We start from the raw sequence: 27,521 nt of genomic DNA, 5'->3' as shown, positions 1-27,521 counted from the left end.
CAATGTTTGCGTGGTAGAGTACGCGTACGTGGAGAAAGTGTTTGCGCAGCAATCGCCGATATAATGTAACTGGCGCGGAATAAGGGGAACCAGCCCGCATTCGCCGAGGCAGATGGAAAACCGCTTTAAAAACCATCCACAGACTGGCACCACACCGGACCTCGACACTAATCCGCCGGGCCAATTCGTGCCGGGGACCGGCACGGCTTCCCACCCGGAAAGCAGTGCATTACAACGCATGGCTAACTGCGTGGGCTTTGATGTGTGTTCATTTATCCCCGGTTGCCTGTGGAATCATGATCTCATCCGTGTGTGCACCTCTTCGTCCGAAGAAAATCGACAGCCACGAATGTCTTTCAAAAACATGGAAATAGCGTGAGGAGTGATGGGGAATGTTTGGCAAATGTGTAAGGGCTTCCCAGCGCAACTCATTCAGAGTAGTCGAAACAACTGGTACGTCGACACTGGGGGAGTCATGATCAACGTTATCTTTGACTACAAGGGCCCACTGCTCGTTGACTTTCTGGAACACGAGGCTACAATTAACGCACTGTGGTATGTGGACATTTTGAAGAAATTGAAACGCGCCATCAAGACCAAACGCCCACGCATGTTGACGGACAGTATAATACTCACCCACAGGTTGCCAAGGTTGTATCGACTACGCTGCCCTGAAATACGTGACTCATAGCAACTAGCACAAATTGCAATCTTGCTGTATGAACTCTCAGTACCAATCATTCGTCAGAGACTGCACATGAAAGTCATTGACGATTTCCGACTGTTACTGCCCTCTTCTCATTCCTGAACGTAAAAACAGGAACAGCAGGACGACATTTGAGCTGTGGAGGCGGTACACTGTCTTGTTATTTTTATCAGGTGTAAAATAAGAAGACAAACTAACTGTTGATACTGATTTACTTTCGACTGTAATTCATTGCATCATTATACGGATTGGCTTACTAAATATTACATCTTAGCGCACAGAATGTGATCAAACGCCAGGTCTGGATAATGATACGCTGATGGAGAAGAGGTTCACACACACGCGAAAAAGATCCTAGAAGAATCGGAAATGAAGAAGAAAGTAAGTAATTGAAAGTTACAACAGATTTAGTTGACGAACAAGAACAGGAAAATTGTACGTAAGTGCTTTAGTAATTAGTCAGAAAAGAACAACTAGAAAACCAGGAGTTTTGCTGCATAGTCGAAAGAAGAAAAAGAAAACCAGTAGTAATTTATTAAAAGATTAATAAATACAGACACACAGCTGATGGCGTTAATCATTGCTTCACATTTATTCAACAATAGCCATCCCAGGATTAGTTTGAAGGTGAATGTACAGAAACCAGAAATAAGGAACACCAGATTCGTAGGAAGGAATCGAATGTTTCCCAATTTGTGATGCTTACGATAGCTACTTTACTGGAGCATCGAAATCACTGCTGCATGTAGTAAAGAACCTAATGAATTATGCTGCATCTGTGGACAAGTAGGTAGAGACAAAGAATGATGGTACAGATGTATTGGGTGGTCAGCTTAGAATCGTGCTGCATGTGCCAGAGAAGACATCCCTGGAGTATGTTTCTATTTATTGATTCTCTAGTAAATGGAAATTCTAGAGCTGGCTGTTGCAGCCGACCGGTTCTAGCCGCTTCGGTCCGGAACCGCGGCCGGCCGCAGTGACCGAGCGCTACAGTCTGGAACCGCGCGACTGCTACGGTCGCAGGTTCGAATCCTTCCTCGGGCATGGAAGTGTGTGATGTCCTTAGGTCAGTTAGGTTTAAGTAGTTTTAAGTCTAGGGGACAGATGACCTCAGATGTTAAGTCCCATAGTGCTCAGAGCCTTTTGAAATTCTAGAAATTGTTCAACTGAGGAAATGAATGTGATTATAAGATCCAAATTTTTATTTCGACATATTTCTACATTCTAATTTTCCAATGTAAATTGACAGATAATTAAGTGGGGATACGAGGGCAGTTCAATACGTAATGCAACACATTTTTTTTCTCGGCTAATTTTGGTTGAAAAAACCGGAAATTTCTTGTGGAATATTTTCAAACATTCCCGCTTCGTCTCGTATAGTTTTATTGACTTCCGACAGGTGGCAGCGCTGTACGGAGCTGTTAAAATAGCGTCTGTAACGGATGTGCGTTGCAAACAACGGGCAGTGATCGAGTTTCTTTTGGCGGAAAACCAGGGCATCTCAGATATTCATAGGCGCTTGCAGAATGTCTACGGTGATCTGGCAGTGGACAAAAGCACGGTGAGTCGTTGGGCAAAGCGTGTGTCATCATCGCCGCAAGTTCAAGCAAGACTGTCTGATCTCCCGCGTGCGGGCCGGCCGTGCACAGCTGTGACTCCTGCAATGGGGGAGCGTGCGAACACACTCGTTCGAGATGATCGACGGATCACCATCAAACAACTCAGTGCTCAACTTGACATCTCTGTTGGTAGTGCTGTCGCAATTGTTCACCAGTTGGGATATTCAAAGGTTTGTTCCCACTGGGTCCCTCGTTGTCTAACCGAACACCATAAAGAGCAAAGGAGAACCATCTGTGCGGAATTGCTTGCTCGTCATGTGGCTGAGGGTGACAATTTCTTGTCAAAGATTGTTACAGGCGATGAAACATGGGTTCATCACTTCGAACCTGAAACAAAACGGCAATCAATGGAGTGGCGCCACACCCAGTCCCCTACAAGAAGAAGTGTAAAGCCATACCCTCACCTGGTAAAGTCATGGTTACAGTCTTCTGGGACGCTGAAGGGGTTATTCTGTTCGATGTCCTTCCCCATGGTCAAACGATCAACTCTGAAGTGTATTGTGCTACTCTTGAAAAATTGAAGAAACGACTTCAGCGTGTTCGTAGGCACAAAAATCTGAACGAACTTCTCCTTCTTCATGACAACGCAAGACCTCACACAAGTCTTCGCACCCGAGTAGAGCTCACAAAACTTCAGTGGACTGTTCTTCCTCATGCACCCTACAGCCCCGATCTCGCACCGTCGGATTTCCATATGTTTGGCCCAATGAAGGACGCAATCCGTGGGAGGCACTACGCGGATGATGAAGAAGTTATTGATGCAGTACGACGTTGGCTCCGACATCGACCAATGGAATGGTACCGTGCAGGCATACAGGCCCTCATTTCAAGGTGGAGTAAGGCCGTAGCATTGAATGGAGATTACGTTGAAAAATAGTGTTGTGTAGCTAAAAGATTGGGGAATAACCTGGTGTATTTCAATGCTGAATAAAACAACCCCTGTTTCAGAAAAAAAATGTGTTGCATTACTTATTGAACTGTTGAGTATTTGGTATCAGCTTCTTTTCTAAAGCACACAATTCCGCCGCAACCACTGCGGGTAATTACACCACGGGGCAAAGAATCGTGTCTTATCATATCCTTTGAGATATTTGCAGTTAAGTTTCATTGTACTGATTTTTGTGATTGATGAATATATATCTGAGAGGTGTCCGTTCTGTCGGACGAAACGGAGATCAGTTGTGATGAAGCGACTGGTACATACAAAAAAAAAATGGTTCAAATGGGTCTGAGCACTATGGGACTTAACTTCAGAGGTCATCAGTCCCCTAACACTTAGAACTACTTATACCTAACTAACCTAAGGACATCACACACGTCCATGCCCGAGGCAGGATTCGAACCTGCGACGGTAGCGGTCGCGCGGTTCCAGACTGTAGCGCCTAGAAGCGCTCGGCCAGTTGAAGAGAGAGATTGTATTTTATTCCGTTACTCACGCCACATGTACATTCCCATACAATCTGTACGGTCGCAATGCTTGAGCCGATGTACCTTACCTTACAGTATTCTTTGTTGTTACGCGTCTTTCCTGCTGGAGCGGTATCCTACAACAGTCACAGTCTAGCAGAGGAGTCTTTGGTACCGGCAGCTAAGTATCGTGCCGCGCGAGATTAGCCGAGCGGACTAGGCGCTGCAGTCATGGACTGTGCGGCTGGTCTCGGCGGAGGTTCGAGTCCTCCCTCGGGCGTGTATGTGTGGGTTTGTCCTTAGGATAATTTAGGTTAAGTAGTGTGTAAGCTTAAGGACTGATGACCTTAGCAGCTAAATCCCGTAAGATTTCACACACATTTGCACATTTTTTGAGACAAGTAGCGTCGTTTGGTTGCGTAGTGACCACAGCAACCCAGCCAGTGACTGACTGCGCTTGAGAAGGTGGCACGAGCCACGTTGCTGCGCTGCAGAACTAAAACGCGTGTTTCTCAAACTAAACAGTGAGTTTAAGCGTAGGCTTCAATGTCAATAAATTTTTTCGGGGCATGTGACTACTTTGTCAATATATAAAAACTTCCAACGTTGAAAATAGCTGTCATCAGTGTGTATGCTCAAAGCCTGAGGAAGGCTATTCAAGCAGTGGCGGAAACACAGGAGAATTTTATATATTCACAATGTGGTCGCACACTACGAAAATTAGTTCTTAACGAAACACTGAGTGTCTCACGGTAGCCAGTGCTGTCGTTTCGCTTTGTTGATGCAGTTATCTGGTTATTAGTTTTTGATGTTTATTCACTTATTTTCAAATTGAAACGGTGTCCACAGCGACGTACGGAGCAAGCGCAGCACGTGAAGTGAAACAGAAGAAGAAAGGCGTCCTATACAGCCAGGATTGAGAATTCGTGTATACGGTGAGGGAGTGTAAGCGGTAGTTAATTGAAAACGAGACAGACGAAAAAAAAAACAAGTTAACTGTTTAATATTGCAGCAGTAATCGCCATAATTGTTAATACCCATATCAAAAAAGTTTTGCATCATCTCGGTTCCGAGAGTTCCGGAACCTGTACAGAAATTTGGAACAGAGATCAACATAAACATCATTTGCGCTCTTTTCATTGCTCATGAAAATCGCACACTGCATTTTGTATCACAATACAGCGAGACCTTCAGAGGTGGTGGTCCAGATTGCTGTACACACCGTTACCTCTAATACCTAGTAGCACGTCCTCTTGCATTGATGCATGCCTGTATGCGTCGTCGCATACTATCCACAAGTTCATCCAGGCACTGTTGGTCCAGATTGTCCCACTCCTCCACGCCGATTCGGCGTAGATCCCTCTGAGTAGTTGGTGGGTCACGTCGTCCATAAACATGCCTTTTCAGTCGATCCTAGGCATGTTCGATAGGATTCATGTATGGAAACATACCGACCAGTCAAGTCAAGCGATGTCGTTATCCTGAAGGAAGTCATTCACAAGATGTGCACGATGGTGCTGCGAATTGTCGTCCATGAAGACGAACGCCTCGCCAGTATTCTGCCGATATATTTGCACTATCGATCGGAGGATGGCATTCACGTATCGTACAGCCGTTACGGCGCCTTCCATGACCACCAGTGGCGTACGTCGGCCCCACATAACAGCAGGGAACCCTCATCTTGCTACACTCGCTGGACAGTGTGTCTAAGGCGTTCAGCCTGACCGGGTTGCACAACATAATAATCCGGACGCCATCAAACCGCGGTATTGACCGTCTAGGCATGGTTGAACTACAGACAACACGAGCCTTGTATCTCTGACTGGACTGGAACTGGACTGGAACTGATCGGCTGTCGGAGCCCCTCCGTTTAATAGGCACTGCTCATGCATGGTTGTTTACATCTTTGGGTGGATTTAGTGACACATCTGAACAGTCAAAGGGACTGTGTTTGTGATACAATATCTACAGTCAACACCTATCTTCAGGAGTTCTGGGAACCCGGGTGAAGCAAAACTTTTTTTAATGTGTTTTGTTTTGTATAGAACTGGGAACCTAGAAACGACAGAGAGGCTTCGTGTCCGTCGTAGCCCTCAGTGATTCACAACCCCACAACAGGCTACAGCAGTCCACTCACCCCCCCCCCCATCCACACGGAACCGAGGGTTACTGTGCGGTTTGGCCCCCAGTGGACACCCCCCTCCCCCCCCCCCCCCACCCCCTCCAGGAACGTCTTACACCAGGCGAGTGTAACTCCAATGTTTGCGTGGTAGAGTACGCGTACGTGGAGAAAGTGTTTGCGCGGAATAAGGGGAACCAACCCGCATTCGCCGAGGCAGATGGAAAACCGCTTTAAAAACCATCCACAGACTGGCACCACACCGGACCTCGACACTAATCCGCCGGGCCAATTCGTGCCGGGGACCGGCACGGCTTCCCACCCGGAAAGCAGTGCATTACAACGCATGGCTAACTGCGTGGGCTTTGATGTGTGTTCATTTATCCCCGGTTGCCTGTGGAATCATGATCTTATCCGTGTGTGCACCTCTTCGTCCGAAGAAAATCGACAGCCACGAATGTCTTTCAAAAACATGGAAATAGCGTGAGGAGTGATGGGAAATGTTTGGCAAATGTGTAAGGGCTTCCCAGCGCAACTCATTCAGAGTAGTCGAAACAACTGGTACGTCGACACCGGGGGAGTCATGATCAACGTTATCTTTGACTACAAGGGCCCACTGCTCATTGACTTTCTGGAACACGAGGCTACAATTAACGCACTGTGGTATGTGGACATTTTGAAGAAATTGAAACGCGCCATCAAGACCAAACGCCCACGCATGTTGACGGACAGTATAATGCGCACCCACAGGTTGCCAAGGTTGTATCGACTACGCTGCCCTGAAATACGTGACTCATAGCAACTAGCACAAATTGCAATCTTGCTGTATGAACTCTCAGTACCAATCATTCGTCAGAGACTGCACATGAAAGTCATTGACGATTTCCGACTGTTACTGCCCTCTTCTCATTCCTGAACGTAAAAACAGGAACAGCAGGACGACATTTGAGCTGTGGAGGCGGTACACTGTCTTGTTATTTTTATCAGGTGTAAAATAAGAAGACAAACTAACTGTTGATACTGATTTACTTTCGACTGTAATTCATTGCATCATTATACGGATTGGCTTACTAAATATTACATCTTAGCGCACAGAATGTGATCAAACGCCAGGTCTGGATAATGATACGCTGATGGAGAAGAGGTTCACACACACGCGAAAAAGATCCTAGAAGAATCGGAAATGAAGAAGAAAGTAAGTAATTGAAAGTTACAACAGATTTAGTTGACGAACAAGAACAGGAAAATTGTACGTAAGTGCTTTAGTAATTAGTCAGAAAAGAACAACTAGAAAACCAGGAGTTTTGCTGCATAGTCGAAAGAAGAAAAAGAAAACCAGTAGTAATTTATTAAAAGATTAATAAATACAGACACACAGCTGATGGCGTTAATCATTGCTTCACATTTATTCATCAATAGCCATCCCAGGATTAGTTTGAAGGTGAATGTACAGAAACCAGAAATAAGGAACACCAGATTCGTAGGAAGGAATCGAATGTTTCCCAATTTGTGATGCTTACGATAGCTACTTTACTGGAGCATCGAAATCACTGCTGCATGTAGTAAAGAACCTAATGAATTATGCTGCATCTGTGGACAAGTAGGTAGAGACAAAGAATGATGGTACAGATGTATTGGGTGGTCAGCTTAGAATCGTGCTGCATGTGCCAGAGAAGACATCCCTGGAGTATGTTTCTATTTATTGATTCTCTAGTAAATGGAAATTCTAGAGCTGGTTGTTGCAGCCGACCGGTTCTAGCCGCTTCGGTCCGGAACCGCGGCCGGCCGCAGTGACCGAGCGCTACAGTCTGGAACCGCGCGACTGCTACGGTCACAGGTTCGAATCCTTCCTCGGGCATGGAAGTGTGTGATGTCCTTAGGTCAGTTAGGTTTAAGTAGTTTTAAATCTAGGGGACAGATGACCTCAGATGTTAAGTCCCATAGTGCTCAGAGCCTTTTGAAATTCTAGAAATTGTTCAACTGAGAAAATGAATGTGATTATAAGATCCAAATTTCTATTTCGACATATTTCTACATTCTAATTTTCCAATGTAAATTGACAGATAATTAAGTGGGGATACGAGGGCAGTTCAATAAGTAATGGAACACATTTTTTTTTCTCGGCCAATTTTGGTTGAAAAAACCGGAAATTTCTTGTGGAATATTTTCAAACATTCCCACTTCGTCTCGTATAGTTTCATTGACTTCCGACAGGTGGCAGCGCTGTACGGAGCTGTTAAAATGGCGTCTGTAACGGATGTGCGTTGCAAACAACGGGCAGTGATCGAGTTTCTTTTGGCGGAAAACCAGGGCATCTCAGATATTCATAGGCGCTTGCAGAATGTCTACGGTGATCTGGCAGTGGACAAAAGCACGGTGAGTCGTTGGACAAAGCGTGTGTCATCATCGCCGCAAGGTCAAGCAAGACTGTCTGATCTCCCCCGTGCGGGCCGGCCGTGCACAGCTGTGACTCCTGCAATGGCGGAGCGTGCGAACACACTCGTTCGAGATGATCGACGGGTCACCATCAAAAAACTCAGTGCTCAACTTGACATCTCTGTTGGTAGTGCTGTCACAATTGTTCGCCAGTTGGGATATTCAAAGGTTTGTTCCCGCTGGGTCCCTCGTTGTCTAACCGAACACCATAAAGAGCAAAGGAGAACCATCTGTGCGGAATTGCTTGCTTGTCATGTGGCTGAGGGTGACAATTTCTTGTCAAAGATTGTTACAGGCGATGAAACATGGGTTCATCACTTCGAACCTGAAACAAAACGGTAATCAATGGAGTGGCGCCACACCCACTCCCCTACCAAGAAAAAGTTTAAAGCCATACCCTCAGCTGGTAATGTCATGGTTACAGTCTTCTGGGACGCTGAAGGGGTTATTCTGTTCGATGTCCTTCCCCATGGTCAAACGATCAACTCTGAAGTGTATTGTGCTACTCTTCAGAAATTGAAGAAACGACTTCAGCGTGTTCGTAGGCACAAAAATCTGAACGAACTTCTCCTTCTTCATGACAACGCAAGACCTCACACAAGTCTTCGCACCCAAGAGGAGCTCACAAAACTTCAGTGGACTGTTCTTCCTCATGCACCCTACAGCCCCGATCTCGCACCGTCGGATTTCCATATGTTTGGCCCAATGAAGGACGCAATCCGTGGGAGGCACTACGCGGATGATGAAGAAGTTATTGATGCAGTACGACGTTGGCTCCGACATCGACCAATGGAATGGTACCGTGCAGGCATACAGGCCCTCATTTCAAGGTGGCGTAAGGCCGTAGCATTGAATGGAGATTACGTTGAAAACTAGTGTTGTGTAGCTAAAAGATTGGGGAATTACCTGGTGTATTTCAATGCTGAATAAAACAACCCCTGTTTCAGAAAAAAAATGTGTTGCATTACTTATTGACCTGCCCTCGTATTTTCGCTGTTGAGTGTTTGGTTTCAGCTTCTTTTCTAAAGCACACAATTCCGCCGCAACCACTGCGGGTAATTACACCACGGGGCAAAGAATCGTGTCTTATCATATCCTTTGAGATATTTGCAGTTAAGTTTCATTGTACTGATTTTTGTAATTGATGAATATACACTCCTGGAAATGGAAAAAAGAACACATTGACACCGGTGTGTCAGACCCACCATACTTGCTCCGGACACTGCGAGGGGGCTGTACAAGCAATGATCACACGCACGGCACAGCGGACACACCAGGAACCGCGGTGTTGGCCGTCGAATGGCGCTAGCTGCGCAGCATTTGTGCACCGCTGCCGTCAGTGTCAGCCAGTTTGCCGTGGCATACGGAGCTCCATCGCAGTCTTTAACACTGGTAGCATGCCGCGACAGCGTGGACGTGAACCGTATGTGCAGTTGACGGACTTTGAGCGAGGGCGTATAGTGGGCATGCGGGAGGCCGGGTGGACGTACCGCAGAATTGCTCAACACGTGGGGCGTGAGGTCTCCACAGTACATCGATGTTGTCGCCAGTGGTCGGCGGAAGGTGCACGTGCCCGTCGACCTGGGACTGGACCGCAGCGACGCACGGATGCACGCCAAGACTGTAGGATCCTACGCAGTGCCGTAGGGGACCGCACCGCCACTTCCCAGCAAATTAGGGACACTGTTGCTCCTGGGGTATCGGCGAGGACCATTCGCAACCGTCTCCATGAAGCTGGGCTACGGTCCCGCACACCGTTAGGCCGTCTTCCGCTCACGCCCCAACATCGTGCAGCCCGCCTCCAGTGGTGTCGCGACAGGCGTGAATGGAGGGACGAATGGAGACGTGTCGTCTTCACCGATGAGAGTCGCTTCTGCCTTGGTGCCAATGATGGTCGTATGCGTGTTTGGCGCCGTGCAGGTGAGCGCCACAATCAGGACTGCATACGACCGAGGCACACAGAGCCAACACCCGGCATCATGGTGTGGGGAGCGATCTCCTACACTGGCCGTACACCACTGGTGATCGCCGAGGGGACACTGAATAGTGCACGGTACATCCAAACCGTCATCGAACCCATCGTTCTACCATTCCTAGACCGGCAAGGGAACTTGCTGTTCCAACAGGACAATGCACGTCCGCATGTATCCCGTGCCACCCAACGTGCTCTAGAAGGTGTAAGTCAACTACCCTGGCCAGCAAGATCTCCGGATCTGTCCCCCATTGAGCATGTTTGGGACTGGATGAAGCGTCGTCTCACGCGGTCTGCACGTCCAGCACGAACGCTGGTCCAACTGAGGCGCCAGGTGGAAATGGTATGGCAAGCCGTTCCACAGGACTACATCCAGCATCTCTACGATCGTCTCCATGGGAGAATAGCAGCCTGCATTGCTGCGAAAGGTGGATATACACTGTACTAGTGCCGACATTGTGCATGCTCTGTTGCCTGTGTCTATGTGCCTGTGGTTCTGTCAGTGTGATCATGTGATGTATCTGACCCCAGGAATGTGTCAATAAAGTTTCCCCTTCCTGGGACAATGAATTCACGGTGTTCTTATTTCAATTACCAGGAGTGTATATCTGAGAGGTGTCCGTTCTGTCGGACGAAACGGAGATCAGTTGTGATGAAGCGACTGGTACATACAAAAAAAAAAAATGGTTCAAATGGCTCTGAGCACTATGGGACTTAACTTCTGAGGTCATCAGTCCCCTAACACTTAGAACTACTTAAACCTAACTAACCTAAGTACATCACACACATCCATGCCCGAGGCAGGATTCTAACCTGCGACCGTAGCGGCCACGCGGTTCCAGACTGTAGTGCCTAGAACCGCCCGGCCACCCCGGCCGGCACTGGTACATACAGGTAAACACGAAACGCAGGAAGAGGATAGAATGGAAAGGATGGATGAGAAATCGTGGCGGCTAACCGCACAGGGCACTGTGGTTATGCAATGGCGAAAGTTGAAAATTTCTTCCGGCCTGGGCTTCGAATTCGGATTTACCGCTTCTCATAAGCGGTTGCCTTAATGGTTTCGGCCATCCGTAGCCGATTCCCCGACCTCTTCAGATTTCCAGTCCATCGCAAGCTGCAATGCAGCGTCCCTCTTCCATGAAACTCTCTACTTGCATACCACACAGATATATATACATTCATGAAAAGATGGGCGGGCGGGGGGGGGGGGGGGGGTGCTTCTCGATGTATATTTCAGTGCGAATGTACAAATATCATCTATCTGAACTCCTACTGGAATCAGGTTTTACAGGTAGTGAGTTTAATGGGCGACGGACAGTGCATTAAGTTGGAAATTTGAGTTGGTCGGGGCCGTGTCCGAACGACTGAAGCGATTAAGGCAACCACTTATGACAGGCAGGAAATCGGGCTTGAGTCCCGGTCCGGCACAAATGTTCAACTTTCGCCATTGCAGTACCACAATGCCCTTTGCGACTAGCCGCCATGATTCCCCACGCATCCTCTCCCTTTCCTCCCCTTTGTTACAACGGATGTTTTATATTTAAACTGCCTTAGTACAGCAAGTGTAGAGAAACTACAGAAATCTTTCAAGCAAGTTGTTTAAGGTTACTTGTTATGAAGTCAGAATAATAATTTTTCTGATGTCTTCACTATTCCTCAACGTTCATTTACATAAAAGCGGATGCGGTATCATATACAGAGATATCGTAAGATCGTTTGTAGTGATAAGAACCACCGCCGCCAGTAGAATTTTTGAGAATATTCTGCATAACTTATTTACTTCAAATTTTTTTTCTCCCCCCCCACTTCCCCCATCCCCCTAAATACAAGTCCAAAAGCGTGCGCCACAGCCACAGCACTGGAGCAGAGATTACAGGCGGCCGCTGTTCTCGGCCAGACGGATAAAAATGTTTCCAGCGGTAAGGCACGCCTGAATAAGTTTTCCGCCGGCTCGAGGAACTAATAAAAGGATCTGCATTACAGTCGCAGCGCAGCCCCACGTGTACCGGCCGCGTCGGAACTCCCACGTGGCGCGGAATTCATATCAAAACTTGGAATTGTTTTCCTCGGATTCCCTGTTACACTCCATCGGAAAGAGGCAGAGGAGTCGGACGCTCAACTTATGCCCGCAGTCTGTCGACAAGCTCAGCTGCGGGTCTGAAATGGACTGCGTGTCGCTATGAGGAGGCGTCGGGTGTTTTTATTGCCGCCGCTATAAAAAGTTGCCCATCAGCTAGCAACTTGCCAGCCGCCTCAGCCAGTCGCACGCTGGCATTAAAAAACTTTTCATGTCCACGACGCCGCCTACCTGTGCACCTGGTCTCTCCCACAGAAGTTTTCACATCTACACCCATTGTCGAAATCTCCCAACAAAAAAAGCAACAAGACAGGCCGTTCACAGTAAGGCGGCCTATGAAACACTATTCCTATACTTACTTCATAGAATATCAGCCGGTAAACAATCAGTAACTAGTACACCAGTCCAAGAGGGGTTGGTGTTGTTTGGGGAAGGAGACTAGACAGCGAGGTCATCGGTCTCATCAGTTAGCGAAGGACGGGGAAGGAAGTCGGCCGTGCCCTTTCAAAGGAACCATCCCGGCATTTGCCTGGAGCGATTTAGCGAAATCACGGAAAACCTAAATCAGGATGGCCGAACGAGGGATTGAACCGTAGTCCTCCCGAATGCGAGTCCATTGTCTAACCACTGCGCCACCTTGCTCGGCCACACCAGTCCAACAAATATCCTACTTAGCTTGTAAGGTGGTTATTATTTCCCACCTTACAATTACCCATCCACATACTTTGCCGTTATCTACAAACACAATTAGGTATATATGAATACATAAAGGAGACTGACATTGTCAGGTATGCATTGTAAATAATTGTTAACGCTTATTGCTTGAAAGGCGACGGAGTGTCTCTGTTATCAGAACGGCGTAATGAATGATTACCTATACTAGTAGAGGTGGCAAAGCCAGTGGAGATGAAACGGCAGGCGAAACTCAAGCCTTGGATGGAAGGCCTGCACAGGTGTTGGTCCTGCTTAAACACAGGAAGTAGCTAGACGGACGTTGTGACACCTGAGCTCTGAAGCACAATAGGGTGACGGCCGGCCGCTATTGTAGTAGGGCCACAAGGATAACCGGATGATACTTCCGAACTTTGCAAATCTTGGACGCAGGTGAGAGGAACGAATGAGCGGCGCCTTGGAAACCACACAGGCTGGATTATTTCCAAAGACTTTTACTCAGAAGGATACCACTGTATGAGTATAGGTATTTCCTCGCAAACTTTCCGTGCTGGACGACAAAAGACTAAAATATGGTTGGTCGGCGTTCGGAAGAATCTGTAGATAGCGAGAATACTCCGTGGTTTCCGGAATATGATTCGTTTTCGGAATTACGATGGTGGGGAGCTGAGCCTTGCTGGGAAGCCAGCGGTGGAGTGACGGGGTCTTCCGTTGTGAGCGCCCGTGTGTGACGGTCGCTCCATATCAGCTTTGCTGGTACGAATGGACTTGCTGTCTTTCCTCTCAGGGGAGTTTATAGTTAGAGCAGGTAGGCACTGTACTGTTGCGAACCTATACAATTCTGGACTTCACCTCCGGGTTGGAAGTCGTCGTTGAGTACGCAGCGTTCAGTAATTGAGAGCACTTCCTCTGCCTATACTTACGTTGAGACGTTATCTGAACTCCACCCTTGTGTCTGGGAGTTGGCGTTTCTCGTCTGCAGAGCACACAGAGAAGAAGACAGTATTAGAGTAAGCCAGAGGACCGACCGCCTTCTGCCGTCCTAGTGTTTGAAAGAGTTTATTTGTGGCTGGAGTTCTCCCATCGTCGCAGATGAGTACGAGAACCATCACATCGACGCACCGAATGCAGAACATACAGTGATATCGCAAACTGCTTCGGCTTATTAGGGCTGTAAAGGCTAAACAACTGTTATCACGCTAGTTTATTTCCACTGAGGTTCCGCACCACCGTAGATCATCTTTTAAAGCAGTGTCTTCTAGTGTCTGGCACGTAGATGATGTCAGTCATTTCGCGTTATTGATATTGGACTGCGCAGTCATAATATGGGGCAGAGTTGGGCAGTTGATTAGCAATTTTACTTAATAAATGTAAACTTTGTAAATAAAGTTTTTTTTTAATCTACAATAAATATATAAGCAGGATCAACGTTTATCATTTAGTAGTATTGGTTGCCTTCATTATTCATTTATGTTTAGATTGTAATTTATAGAATTAAGAGATCCTAAGATCTGCTTCAGGCGGTAGTCAGACAGGGCCAAATCATCATTTTAACGTTTATTATTCTCCGTTGCGCATATTCATTTTACACCCACTTGGAGTAGCGTCTTGGATGCTTAAAAGCGTAGTAGTGTGATGTGAAGGAAGGAAGATTAAGTCTTAACGTTCCGTCGATGACGAGGTCTTTAAGGACATTACATATCAGCCATTAGGCACATTAGTAGCACAAGGTCGGATAAGAAGCACAATAAACTCATTAGATGTACCATAAGTACGAGGAGTGATCAGAAACTAAGGTTACAAAGACCTGTACGTTGTGTTTCATACAACCAATACAGCCAATCGATTGTATAAACATTATGTTATTTTTCGACGTAATATCCACTTCCGTTTAGGCACTCGTGTCTTCGTGGCATGAGTTTGAATATACCGTGCTGGTAAAAATCCTTTGCTAGAGTGTTTAGCCAAGTTGGTGTGAATTGTTTCACCTCCTCGTCTGAAACACATCGCCGGCCTCCCAGGGGCTGTCATGAAGTATCCTTCGGTGTGCAAATGAGCAGCATCCCAGCAGAGCTACGAAAAGTATATATGGTCATATGTAATAGGACACGGAGGACATTAATTTAACCCTTCCTCTTTATAATGGCTTGAACTTTACTGGCGATTAGGTGAGTGATCGTCTCTAGGGAAATGGCTGCTAATCTTCCTCAAGAGCCGAAACCACCGAAGGTAGTGATGTTGGACGCTGGAGACGAGCGAAGTCGACGTTTTCTTTCTCTTCTTCCATTGGCACTGCATCCCGAGATGGGACTTGGCGTCCTCAATAATTTTCTGCCATTCGTCTCTGGACTTCGCCGTCGACCTCCAGTTACGGCAACCGATTCGGGTGCGTCCTCTCCAACATCGTCGCTCCATCTCAACTTAGGTTGTCCTCTTGCTCTTCTTCCTCCAGGTTCACTGCAGCAGGCTTTCCTTGCGGGATCTGTCTCATCGAGTCGCATTACATGTCCAGCCCATCTCAGTCTACACATCTTTATGAACTTTACCACATCATCCTCCTTATAGCAGTCATAAAGTTCGTCCTTTCTTCGCCTTCTCCAGATCCTATTTTCATATACAGGTCCAAAAATCCTGCTCAGTATACTTCTTTTATGTCATCTCAGTTTGTTTTCACTCTGCTTCGTAATTGTCCATGTTTCTGACCCATAAGTAAGTACTGGGCGTATCAGCGTTTTGTAAAGTCGGCACTTAGTCCCTTGTGATATAAGCTTGGATTTAAAATGTCGCAACATTCCAAAGTAGCATCGGTTAGAAGCACTTATGCGAGCCATAATTTCAGTAAAGGTGGTGCCATTTGCTTCTATCTTTGAGCCCAGATAGGTGAAACTTTACACTCGCTCAAATTTCATTCCATCAAGGGTTGTTGTGGGCTGTGAGTGTTGGTTAGTGCCGTTATACATATACTTCGTCTTTCCTTCATTAACTCTCAGGCCCATCTTCTCTGCACTCAGTTTCAGAGCCGAAAATGCACTTTGTAGATCTCTTAAGTGTTCTACTCTTTAAATCCAAGTCATCTGCATATCCCAGCAATTGTACGGACTTACAGTAGATAGTTCCTCTTGTCTGGATACCCGATTCGTGTACCACTTTTTGAAGCGCTAGGTTGAAAAGTAGGCAGGAAAGCCCATCTCCTTGCCTTAGCCCAGTTTGAGTGGGAAACTGAGGTGATAGCCTTGACTGCACCGGCACGGTACACTGGGAATACTTTAGGGTGACCTCTATTACCGCACCATTTTTCCAGGCACTCGAAATTCCCGCATTGCCTCATAAAGTTTGGCCCGGTTTATTGTGTCATAAGCAGATTTAAAGTCAATGAAAAGATGGTGCATTGGTCTTTTCTACTATTTGTCGGAGAGTATATACCTGGTTTATAGTTGACTTTCCTGGTCTGAACCCGCATTGATAGCTTCCAATAACATCATCTCCTACAGGTGAAAGTCTACTAAACAGGATATTTGATAGTACTTTATATGTAATATTTAAGTGTTATGCCTCCGTAGTTGCTGCATTCAAATGGATCTCCTTTCTTATGCACCAGACACACTATCCCTACATTCCATTCTTCAGGTAACTCTGCCTTTTCCTAGATGAGACACACAATCTTGTATATCATACGATTTAGCTCAACTCCTCCAGCTACTAATAGTTCAGATTTTATATTGTCAGTCTCTGGTGCTCTATTGTTATTCAGTCGGGCAGTTGCTTTGTTCACTTACTCCTTGGGAAGAGGGAGGTACTATGGAATCATCTTCTGGAGCGACTGGGATAACTTCAATAGGGAACTGTGAAGCATCCAACAGTTCACAGAAATACTCTACCCAACGTTCCAATACCTCTTGATCATCCGTTAGTAGTGTCCCATTTTTCCTTTTACACAGGTTAATGCGCGGCTTAAATGCTCTTCTTTCGCTATTAATTTTCTGATAAAATTTTCTAACATAATTTGTTTTTCCAGCTGTCTCCAGTTCTTCAATCTGCTTTCTTTCCCATTCCCTTTTCTTCCTCCGTTGCAGTTTCTTCTCTTCTTTCTTTTTATCTTGATAATTTCGTACCGCTAAACGAGTATATGATTTCTCAAGCATTTTCCTGTATGCCAGATATTTCTCTTGACTTATCCTCTTACATTCTTCATCAAACCAGTAACTCCTCTATTGTTTTTCTTCTTTCCCTACCACTACTTCTGTTCGTTTAATGACTTCATACCTGCAAGCGTTCCATTCCTGATCCAGGTTATCACTTGCACTAGGGGTGTATAATGCAGGATTCTCTGCAACCTTCTCAGAGTTCGTTTTAGATATGTCTTCATTTTTTAATTTCGATACCATACGCTTACTTTCAGGTGTTCCTTTGACTTTCCTTGCATTGGATACACGGACTCTTAGTTTCGCAATTACAAGGAAGTGGTCTGAATCTACGTTAACTCCTCTGTAAGTTCGTACATCTGGTAACTTTGAGTGCCTGCCGTCAATAATTACATGATGAATTTAGTTGAAGGTACGCTGATCAGGGCTACACCATGTTCCTTTATGAACCCTATTGTGTGGGAACATAGTGCTACCTACAGCCATGTTATGTGGCAGATCAAACTGAATGACTCTGTGGCCATGGTCATTTGTGTATTCATGGAGGCTGTGCTTTCCTATTGCTGGGACGTAATGTTCTTCTTTACCAATCTGTCCATTGAGGTCTCCAATAATTATTTAGTGTCATACACAGGGCATCTGTCATAAGTTCTCTCGAGGTTCTCAAAAAAGGTGTCTTTATCCTGTGGGTAAATGTACATTATCAATGAGTAGTTTGAAAATCGGATCTTCACTCTCTTATGTGAGATCCTAGATTTTATTCCAGTGAATCCACTCACTCGGTGTTTAAACTTCTGTCTTACCGCGAACCCTGTACCAAATTAATTTTGGCTCTCTGAATCATGGTAGAAAATTATCCAGCTTCCCATATCAAGCACTCCGTGTCCAATCTAGCGTGTTTCCTGTAGGGCAGTTGATATAGCAGTGACCTCAGGGCCCCCGCCCTGTACAGCGATTGTACGTTCCAGGTTCCATTGAGCACATCATTTTTTCGTTTGCCTTTAACAGTGCCATTTCGTCACCCATAAGTCCGTCCGGCTTCTTTACTCTGAGGTTTCTGAACAATAATTTTTTTTTTTTACGGGAAGGGGTTGTTATCCGCTTGCCCAACCCCCCGCCCCTTCCCCACCAACTTGGAGGACCAGGATTTGTATGAGGTTTACTCCTTTAGAGAGCCTATACAGCCCTCCCTGTCCTATGTTGTGGGACACACTTTGTCTGTCTCCTTTGTCAAGACCACTCCGGCTTGGGTGACCCTGCCAGTTGCTACGCTACCGCCGACACAGCTCTTGACTTCATCGGAGCACGCAAACCCTCCCGCCCGGCACTGAAGGTACCTTGGATAAGGCGGTGTCTCCTGGGAAGGGAAGTCGACGTTTTAACGCATCACAAAAGTGTTCCATTGGGTTGAGGCGAGACTCTGGGCAACTTTTCCCATTTCAAATGTGTTACTTCGCACAAACCATTACCTTACAAATACTGCCTGTTTCGACAAGCTGATAGGAAGAGTCATCGTCTCCGAATTCTTCCTCTCGAGGTTACAAGTGTTACAAGTGTTTATATCATTCCGCATTTTTGTTTTTTCTTAAACACAATAAGGGGATCACACCCTAACTACGAAAACGATCCCATAACTCCTCCGTACTTCATTGTTGGTACCCCAAATGATGGCAGGTAATGTTTCTAGGCATCCGCCAAACCGAAAACCTTCCGTCGGATCCCAGGCGATATAGCGCGATTCATCACTCCAAATCACTCGTTTTAAATCATCCACTGTCCAGTGATTTCACTCTTTACACCACCTCAAGAGTCGGTTAGCTCTGACTACTGTGATTTGTGGGTTATGAGGAGCTGCTCGATCATGGTTCCTCATTTGCTTTAATTCCCTGCTTGCACTCACTGTGCTATCAGGACAGCGGGTAGCACTTTCGAACGCTCGAGCGATTCGTTTCGTTGATATCATGCAATTTGTTACAAAATGGTTCAAATGGCTCTGAGCACCATGGGACTTAACATCTGAGATCATCAGTCCTCTAGAACTTAGAACTACTTAAACCTAACTAACCTAAGGACATCACACACATCCATGCCCGAGGCAGGATTCGAGCCTGCGACCGAGCGGTCGCGCGGTTCCAGACTGAAGCGCCTAGAACCGCTCGGCCAACCCGGCCGGCTTCAATTTGTTACAGCTACACCTGTCAGTGGTCAGTGGTCACTGTACGTTAGAACGATGTCTCCGTCGTTGCTTCGTCTCGTTTCCACTTCAGATTCACGTCACCAATAGTCGACTTGAGCTGCTTAAGGATGACTGAAATATCCTCGAGGGATTTGTTACCCAGATGAGATACAATGACACTGAGCTGTACTGAGTGAGACATTCTGCTATTATTGCTTCTCATCTGACAACACAATACTCCCCGCCTCCTTTTATTCTGCCGAGTCAGCCCCTGGTAGCATCTAGTGGTCAGTTCCGTACTGCCTGCCATTGTGGCTGAGCGGTTCTAGGCGCTTCAGTCGTGAACCGCGCAGCTGCTACAGTCGCAGGTACGAATCCTGCCTCGGGCATGGATGTGTGTGATGTCCTTAGGTTAGTTTCTAAGTCTAGAGGACTGATGACCTCAGTTGTTAAGTCCCGTAGTGCTTATAGCCATTTTTTTCAGTTCCGTACCACATAGATGCGTCGTGATACTTGCTCTTATAGGGTACATGCTCTTCTAGCAGCCGGCCGGAGTGGCCATGCGGTTCTGGGCGCTACAGTCTGGAGCCGAGCGACCACTCCGGTCGCAGGTTCGAATCCTGCCTAGGGCATGGATGTGTGTGATGTCCTTAGGTTAGTTAGGTTTAATTAGTTCTAAGTTCTAGGTGACTGATGACCTCAGAAGTTAAGTCGTATAGTGCTCAGAGGCATTTGAACCATTTTTTTGAACTCTTCTAGCAAGGGTTATTAACTGAATAATATCCCCAATACTATACTGGCCAACAAAATTACAACATCACTGACACAGAATGCAACAAACACCGTGCAGTAGACTAAATTCTTGGCTATGCAAATTATTAGTTTTCCGGTTGTTACTAATAAGTGAGTGGAAGGGATAGGTTGGGATGAGTGTTATACTTTACTTCAAAACACATTACACTTTTATTTCAAAAACAACAATACTGAACTCCGCAACTTCCTCAGAAATTATAAAATGCTGCTACAACAGTTTATGATAGATACCATAGTAAAACAAATTTAATCAAACAACGGAATTTTCTCGTTTTGAGAATTCTGAAGAGGCGATCAATTTTACTTCTTAAGAACATTCAGCAACCAAGATCACATAAAATATTTTTTTTATTTCAGACAACCGATTTCGACAGACTTTGTTGTCATCTTTGGGTCTTAAACGTCTTTTTGTTGTGAAACGTGTTAATTTTCTACGTTGTACTTCACGACAAGTTGCCACGAGGAAGAAAAGCTTTTATAATATGGTAATCGTTATCCACGTGTGGTCCAATGTAAAATGAAGACGTTTCAGAATAAGAATGCTTTTAAGACCTGAAGATACAACAAAGTCGTCCAGCTGTTTTAAATAAAGAAATAACTTATGTGATGTAGGCTGTCGAACGTTTTCAGTCATGGAAAGTAATTTACACATCCCAATTACCCATGCATGTGACACAAATGACACTAAACTCAACAGGATAAAAACAAGTTTTCATTTTAAATAAACAGCCATTCATGTTTATGAATACATTTAATGAAACAGTTAATAATATACAGCAACCAAAAAAACGGGAGCCACTGCAGTAATAATCTTAAGATGTCACCTTGCTTTTGAACTTCAGACATTCATAGTGTCTGCAGGATACTTCATAGTACTCGTACACCAAAAAACAGAGACATGGTACATAGTGACTAGATAGGCCGCTACAATAGTAATAAGGTTGCTCCCTGTGCAGGAATCACAGCAGTTGGACGAGTACAAGATGTGGACACTCAGAGACATACGATGATTTTTGTCGGTCCTGAAGACGTGTTTCGACAGCATAAATCGTTTAGCTTGGCTTTCGGCCGTGGTCGCATGCGGAGCGACTCGCGTCTCGGGCAGCGCTCCGCTAACGGAGTTGTTTACTTCCGCGTGGGGTATTTGTGTTGTGTAGCGTCTAACATTCCAAGCCGAACATAGCCACGTGCTTATGAAATCGAACAATTCATTCGCAAAGAGCTACGCCTGGACCCACAAGAAGTGATAGGTATTCACTTGTCTAGCATCGGCAGTATCGTCTACGTTAAAATGACGACGGAAGATGATGCGCTGACGTAGTTCGACGACAAGCAAAGGGATTGAAGTTCAAGCATTCCGACAGGCATATTGGGGAGATTTCGGTACACCAGGCTGTTTTCGGCCTTCGAACAATTGCACTGTATGAGCTCCCTTTCGAAGTGCCACAAGACGTGGTCGTCAATGCCTTACGATCCTATGGCAGTTCTGTGGGCCACATTGCGGAAAATTGGCAGACGTTGACGACATACCATGTATTGAATGTCCGACAGATCAAGATTGAACTGTCCAAACACGTACCATCCTACCTGCCGTTAGGTGTACGAGCCATCGTCATGCATGATGGCCAGCCGTGGACGTGTGGGGGATGTGGACAAGAGGTCCATGTCAGTTCCGATTGTCTCCCGTCGCCGTTTGCTACAGCTCCCAAACCGGCGGCCACTTCTTTACCAGATACGTACGCCTCGATCATCAACTCTCCAGAGCCCACCGTGATGGACATCGAACCGAGTGCAGCGCAAAAATGTTCAAATGTGTGTGAAATCTTATGGAACTTAACTGCTAAGGTCATCAGTCCCTAAGCTTACACACTACTTAACCTAAATTATCCTAAGTACAAACACACACACCCGTGCCCGAGGGAGGACTCGAACCTCCGCCGGGACCAGCCGCACAGTCCATGACTGCAGCGCCTGAGACCGCTCGGCTAATGCCGCGCCGCGAGTGCAGTGCACTTCCACTTTCCTTCAGGAGGTACGAGTTCGGCCAACCAATGTCCACATTCTGACCTGGAACAGCACTTCCGAAAGCAGCGGTCGCCCCGAAAACAAAAGGAGTGAAGTCGATCGGCCTCGATGACACACTTCTTCATGTGGCATCACAGACAGCGCTCTGAATACCTGGCAGTGATCTCCCTTCGAGCACCACAGGAGTGGTTGGTCTTGATGTCCTACCAGCGGAGCCTCCTTTGCACTACATGCGATCCCACCCGATAACGATGGAACCCATGGAGGCAGGTTCCTTGAATCCCACTGCAGCAGCGTTATAACTACTAGCACTCTGTGGGCGCGACAGTCGCCTTCCACTGGTTGCAGTCTCCTAGGCTGACGATGTCGATAGCAAAACAGATCAGAATGCTGGCCCATTCATCTGGGAGTGTCCCACAGTGGAGCCCATCCCAGCCGCATTCCTTGATGGGGTCATCATCCCGGTTCCACGTGGACGATCGCGCATCTGAGATTTGCAGCTCATTACTCTACTCAACAGCTACATGAAAATGTTCACCTCTTTGCTTGGATCAAGACTCGAGAAGGCAGCAAAGTACGTCAATTCCCTTGATCAGACTTCACTGGGTGGTGACAATAACACACATATGGCCCTTTGCCGCTACAGGAACATGATCGCACTCCTCTGGGCGCGACATCTGTCTGGTGCATTGGCAGCTCTGGCTTCAGTCAGGTATTCGACCTTGTCGACCATCCTTTTTTGAAGATGGCCCTCCAGTACATGGGTTTTACGGTTGATGTAGTAACAGTGATAATGTGTCTCTTGAGCGGCGCGACTTCAAGAATACATTGGTTGCCTGACTGCATTCCTGCCGCGCGGTTTGAGTCGTCATGTCGCGGACTGTGTGGCCCCTCCCGCCGGAGGTTCGAGTCCTCCCACGGGCATGGGTGATTGTGTTGTTTTTAGCATAAGTTAGTTTAAGTAGTGCGTAAGTCTAGGGACCGATGACTTTAGCAGTTTGGTCCATTAGGAATTAACACACATTTGAACATTTGACTGCACCCCTACCGATCGAGTGCTCTGTCCGACGGGTTTGCCAACATTCCACGATACTCGAGGCGTTGGCGCTAGACCCCCTACTCTAGGGACTACGCCAGCGCCTGGCGGACCTGACATTGCGTAGACAGCTCTACTGTTGTACTGTCTATGCTGACGATCTTGTCCTCCACCTACGCGGAAGGATGGTATCCGCGCGGCTCTGACTTGAGTGGCGACACATGGGAAGACATCTGACAGTTCTCATACCTTTTCCACATCGCCGGTTCTGCTCATTGCTGAGGGTCTACCTCAGAGATGTGTCGCTCCTGTAACTGTGATCGCTGGTGTCCGCTGCTTAGGCATTAATTATATGAATGATCGCCATAGTTCGGCGGCAACAAACAGCACACGTCTCCTCCAAACGGTCAGGGCTGGCCTTATGGATCATCGGCTTAGATCCCTCAAGCTTGTACAGCGTGCGCAATAAATGAATGCCTACTACGCCTCTCGCATACCCCATGTGGCACAAGTGTTCCCGGTCTCGATTACCCTCGCCTGTTGTAAGTTGATGGCAATGGGATTCTTCGTATGTACCGAGATATTATTTAAAGTTTAGTTTTTCTCCCATTCCTTTCCACAGGAGCATGGAGCGGTTGGCTTATCTCACGTGTCAGACAAACTTACAGCACTTCTTCTTAACTCCCAATTAAAAGTCTGGCACGATTGCCCAAGGAGCCTCATCGGACTGCCTTTACCTGATTTTGCACCAGTGTCAACGTCAGCCCCAATCATGTTAGCAGGCATCCAACCCCCCTTTCATCACTTTCGGCATTTCTTTCTTTACTTAAGTTACATACTCCACTACTTACCATTTCCACAAATACTCCGTACAATGACTGTACACGACACTTTACAAACGTATCGCTCCCCCAATCCCATCGAACACAAGTTTTCCCAGATCATACGGCGTCGCTTGTGGAAAGCGGTGCATGCAGGCTTTCTCGACACCAAGGTAGAGTCCACCAGCTATATCACTGTCAACGCCAAACATGTCAACCAATTTCGTTTGCACCGCACCCTCCTTGCTGACACACCCCTTTGTGTTCACTGCAGTGTGGACGACACAGAGGCCCACAGATTCTCATGTGGTCCATCCCCTGATTTCTGGAGGCTCGTGCAGCGTATCTTGGCTTTTCTTACCCGACGGACACCCGCTCACGTCGCTTCGCAGATACTTTTATTCTCAGATGTGATTTATTACCCTGCAACAAAAACTAACACTGTGAATTGAACATGTGGCCGTATTGTCCACTACGTTTTTGGTACCGACAAGAAGTCGGAATTGGGTTATAGGACGTACCGTACTGATTGTCACTGTGCCCTTGTTCGCAGCTCCAGATATAAGCAGTTCAGCCGGCCGAAGTGGCCGTGCGGTTAAAGGCGCTGCAGTCTGGAACCGCAAGACCGCTCCGGTCGCAAGTTCGAATCCTGCCTCGGGCATGGATGTTTGTGATGTCCTTAGGTTAGTTAGGTTTAAGTAGTTCTAAGTTCTAGGGGACTAATGACCTCAGCAGTTGAGTCCCATAGTGCTCAGAGCCATAAGCAGTTCTTTTCTAATTTCCTGTGGACCTCCTTTCATGATCCGCCTTCCAGCTGAAGTATTCAAGCGATGAGACCTTAATGCTTGTTTCGCCGACTACAGACGGAACCTCCTTTAAAAATTTCGAGAATACACGTTAGGATATTGCACCATCTGAAGGCAATAGCGACTCCTGTAATTCTGCTAAAAACTAAAATAAAAATAAAAATTGAGAAAATGAAATAAGGAAACAAGCCCCTACCAAATTGCCTTAATTTTTATTGCTCCTCTGCGTGTTCTCTCCCTTACATTCTGACCCCCCTTTTAAAATTGGTTAGTTGTTTTGGGATAGGCACAGATAGGCACCAACGCGTGATGAGGTGCAGCTTTTCTCTGTAGGCCACAATTGGCGATGGCAAGTAGATCTTTCCTTCTTACAGTATCCTTTCCGTGTTCAGGGGTGAAAAAAATGTAGTTAAGGCGACCGATCCCGTAAAGCGAGAAATGTGGGTCCGAGTCCTGGTCCAGTGGAAATTTTCCTTTGTCACTAATAAGTTGCGCCGCTGGAGTCTTATTCGCAATTCGAAATACATTTCTTCCATTCCATTCACCTGTCGCTCGTAAGAGTGTCTGTTGCTTCAGATTTGCATGCCTGTCTGGCGGCCATTTCGTGATTAAAGTGTTTGGTGTAAAATTAGAGCCGAATGGAGAGCACGATACTCAATGGCAAAGTACTAATCTGCCTTCTTAGGCGATCGTGCGAAGAACACGCAGAGGAGCAATGAAAATTAAGGTAATTTTGTAGGGGCTTGTTTCCTTATTTCATTTTCTCTATTTTTATTTTTATTTTAGTTTTTACCAGAATTACAGGAGTCGCTATTGCCTTCAGATGGTGCAATATCCTAACGTGTCTTCTCGAAATTTTTAAAGGAGGTTCCGTTTGTAGTCGGCAAAACAAGCATTAAGGTCTCATCGCTTGAATACTTCAGCTGGAAGGCGGATCATGAAAGGAGGTCCACAGGAAATTAGAAAAGAACTGCTTATATCTGGAACTGCGAACAAGGGCACAGTGTCAATCAGTACGGTACGTCCTATAACCCAATTCCGACTTCGTGTGAATGCCACTGCTCTATGGCCAGCGCTCTCGTGCCGTTCCAAAGGGGCACGAAAACCACTGGACCTTGATTTCTCATCACTAAAGGCAGAATTTTTTGCATCTTAGCACTCTGTCTGACAACAGAAGGGAAGGACCCAGAAGCTGCGGAGGAAACGAAATGTTACGTTATATCGATGCTTACAAAAGCTAGTCGAATTGACAGTATGAACATACTTATCACTATGAAGATGCACCCTCTCTCGCTGTTCCGATTGGGAAGTCTGTCACAAATTAATTGTTTCCTCTCCTGAGGCAGTCTGGACCGCACCTGTTGTAGCCCTTGATATCGTGTGTACTGGTGCTGGAATGGAGTTGACGTCGGAGCTTGACCCACACATATTCTACTGGGAGCAGATCTGGGAACTTCGCTGGCGTCAGCATCCCGCAGACAGTTATAGAGACACGCGTCGCGTGGGGACGAGCATTATCGCTTTGAAAAATGACACCACGATACTGCTGCCTGAGAGGTAAAACCATGAGGGTGCAAGATGCCCCAGATGTACGGTTGAGCAGTGAGAGTTCTCTCATTCACTACCTGCCGTCATCAGAAGTATACCCGATGGCTCCTGACATCGTGACCCCATGAGTAGCACTAATCTCCCATCCAAAGCATTGAAAGAATGCGGCATCTCCCCAGGTCGCCGACAATACCGGGAAGTCCAGAATCGCCACGTAGAGTTAGTGTGCTGCCATTCATCAGCAGTCCATTCTTCCCGATCCTGGCACAATTCCAGACTCGGTCGTTTCTATTGTCGTATTGACAGCAGCCTATGCACTCACCACCCTGAATGCAGCCTGACTCTGATCAAAGGTGAAGGATGGCACGAAATGTTAAAGAGAGTCCACTACGTGTTCTCGCATGGCAGACGCAGATGAGAATGGATTACAATGTGCTTGTGCCACAGTACAAGATACCCGTTTCAGGTTGTCTGACGTGGTCGACCAGATTCTCGTCAACCAATATGCTTGTCCTCCACCGTTAGGTCACTGTCGGATCCGAATTCCCCACAAATCTAGACACTGTACCAATCGATCAGATGGCCAAATGGAGACTCACAATGAGATCCCCCTTCCAACTGCGTCAGGTGGTGATAACAGTGTGTCATATGGGTATGGAGCATCTTTGTGTCCCATACAGTAATCTCTCAACATCTCATATTATTAACGCCCCTACCTCACCAGGCTTGGTTGTCGTTGTTGTTGTCTTCAGTCCTGAGACTGGATTAATGCAGCTCTCCGTCATACTCTAACCTGTGCAAGCTTCTTCATCTCCCAGTACCTACTGCAACCTACATCCTTCTGAATCTGCTTAGTGCATTTATCTCTTGGTCTCCCTCTACGATTTTTACCCTCCACGCTGCCCTCCAATGCTAAATTTGTGATCCCTTGATGCCTCAGAACATGTCCTACCAACCGGTCCCTTCTTTTTGTCAAGTTTTGCCACAAACTCCTCTTCTCCCCAATTCTATTCAATACCTCCTCCTATGTTATGTGATCTACCCATATAATCTTCAGCATTCTTCTGTAGCACCACATTTCGAAAGCTTCTATTCTCTTCTTGTCCAAACTATTTATCGTCCATGTTTCACTTCCATACATGG

The sequence above is a fragment of the Schistocerca serialis genome, chromosome 1, assembly GCF_023864345.2.
Source record: "Schistocerca serialis cubense isolate TAMUIC-IGC-003099 chromosome 1, iqSchSeri2.2, whole genome shotgun sequence".
Classification (NCBI taxonomy): Eukaryota; Metazoa; Arthropoda; class Insecta; order Orthoptera; family Acrididae; genus Schistocerca; species Schistocerca serialis.
This window is presented reverse-complemented; position numbering follows the sequence as displayed.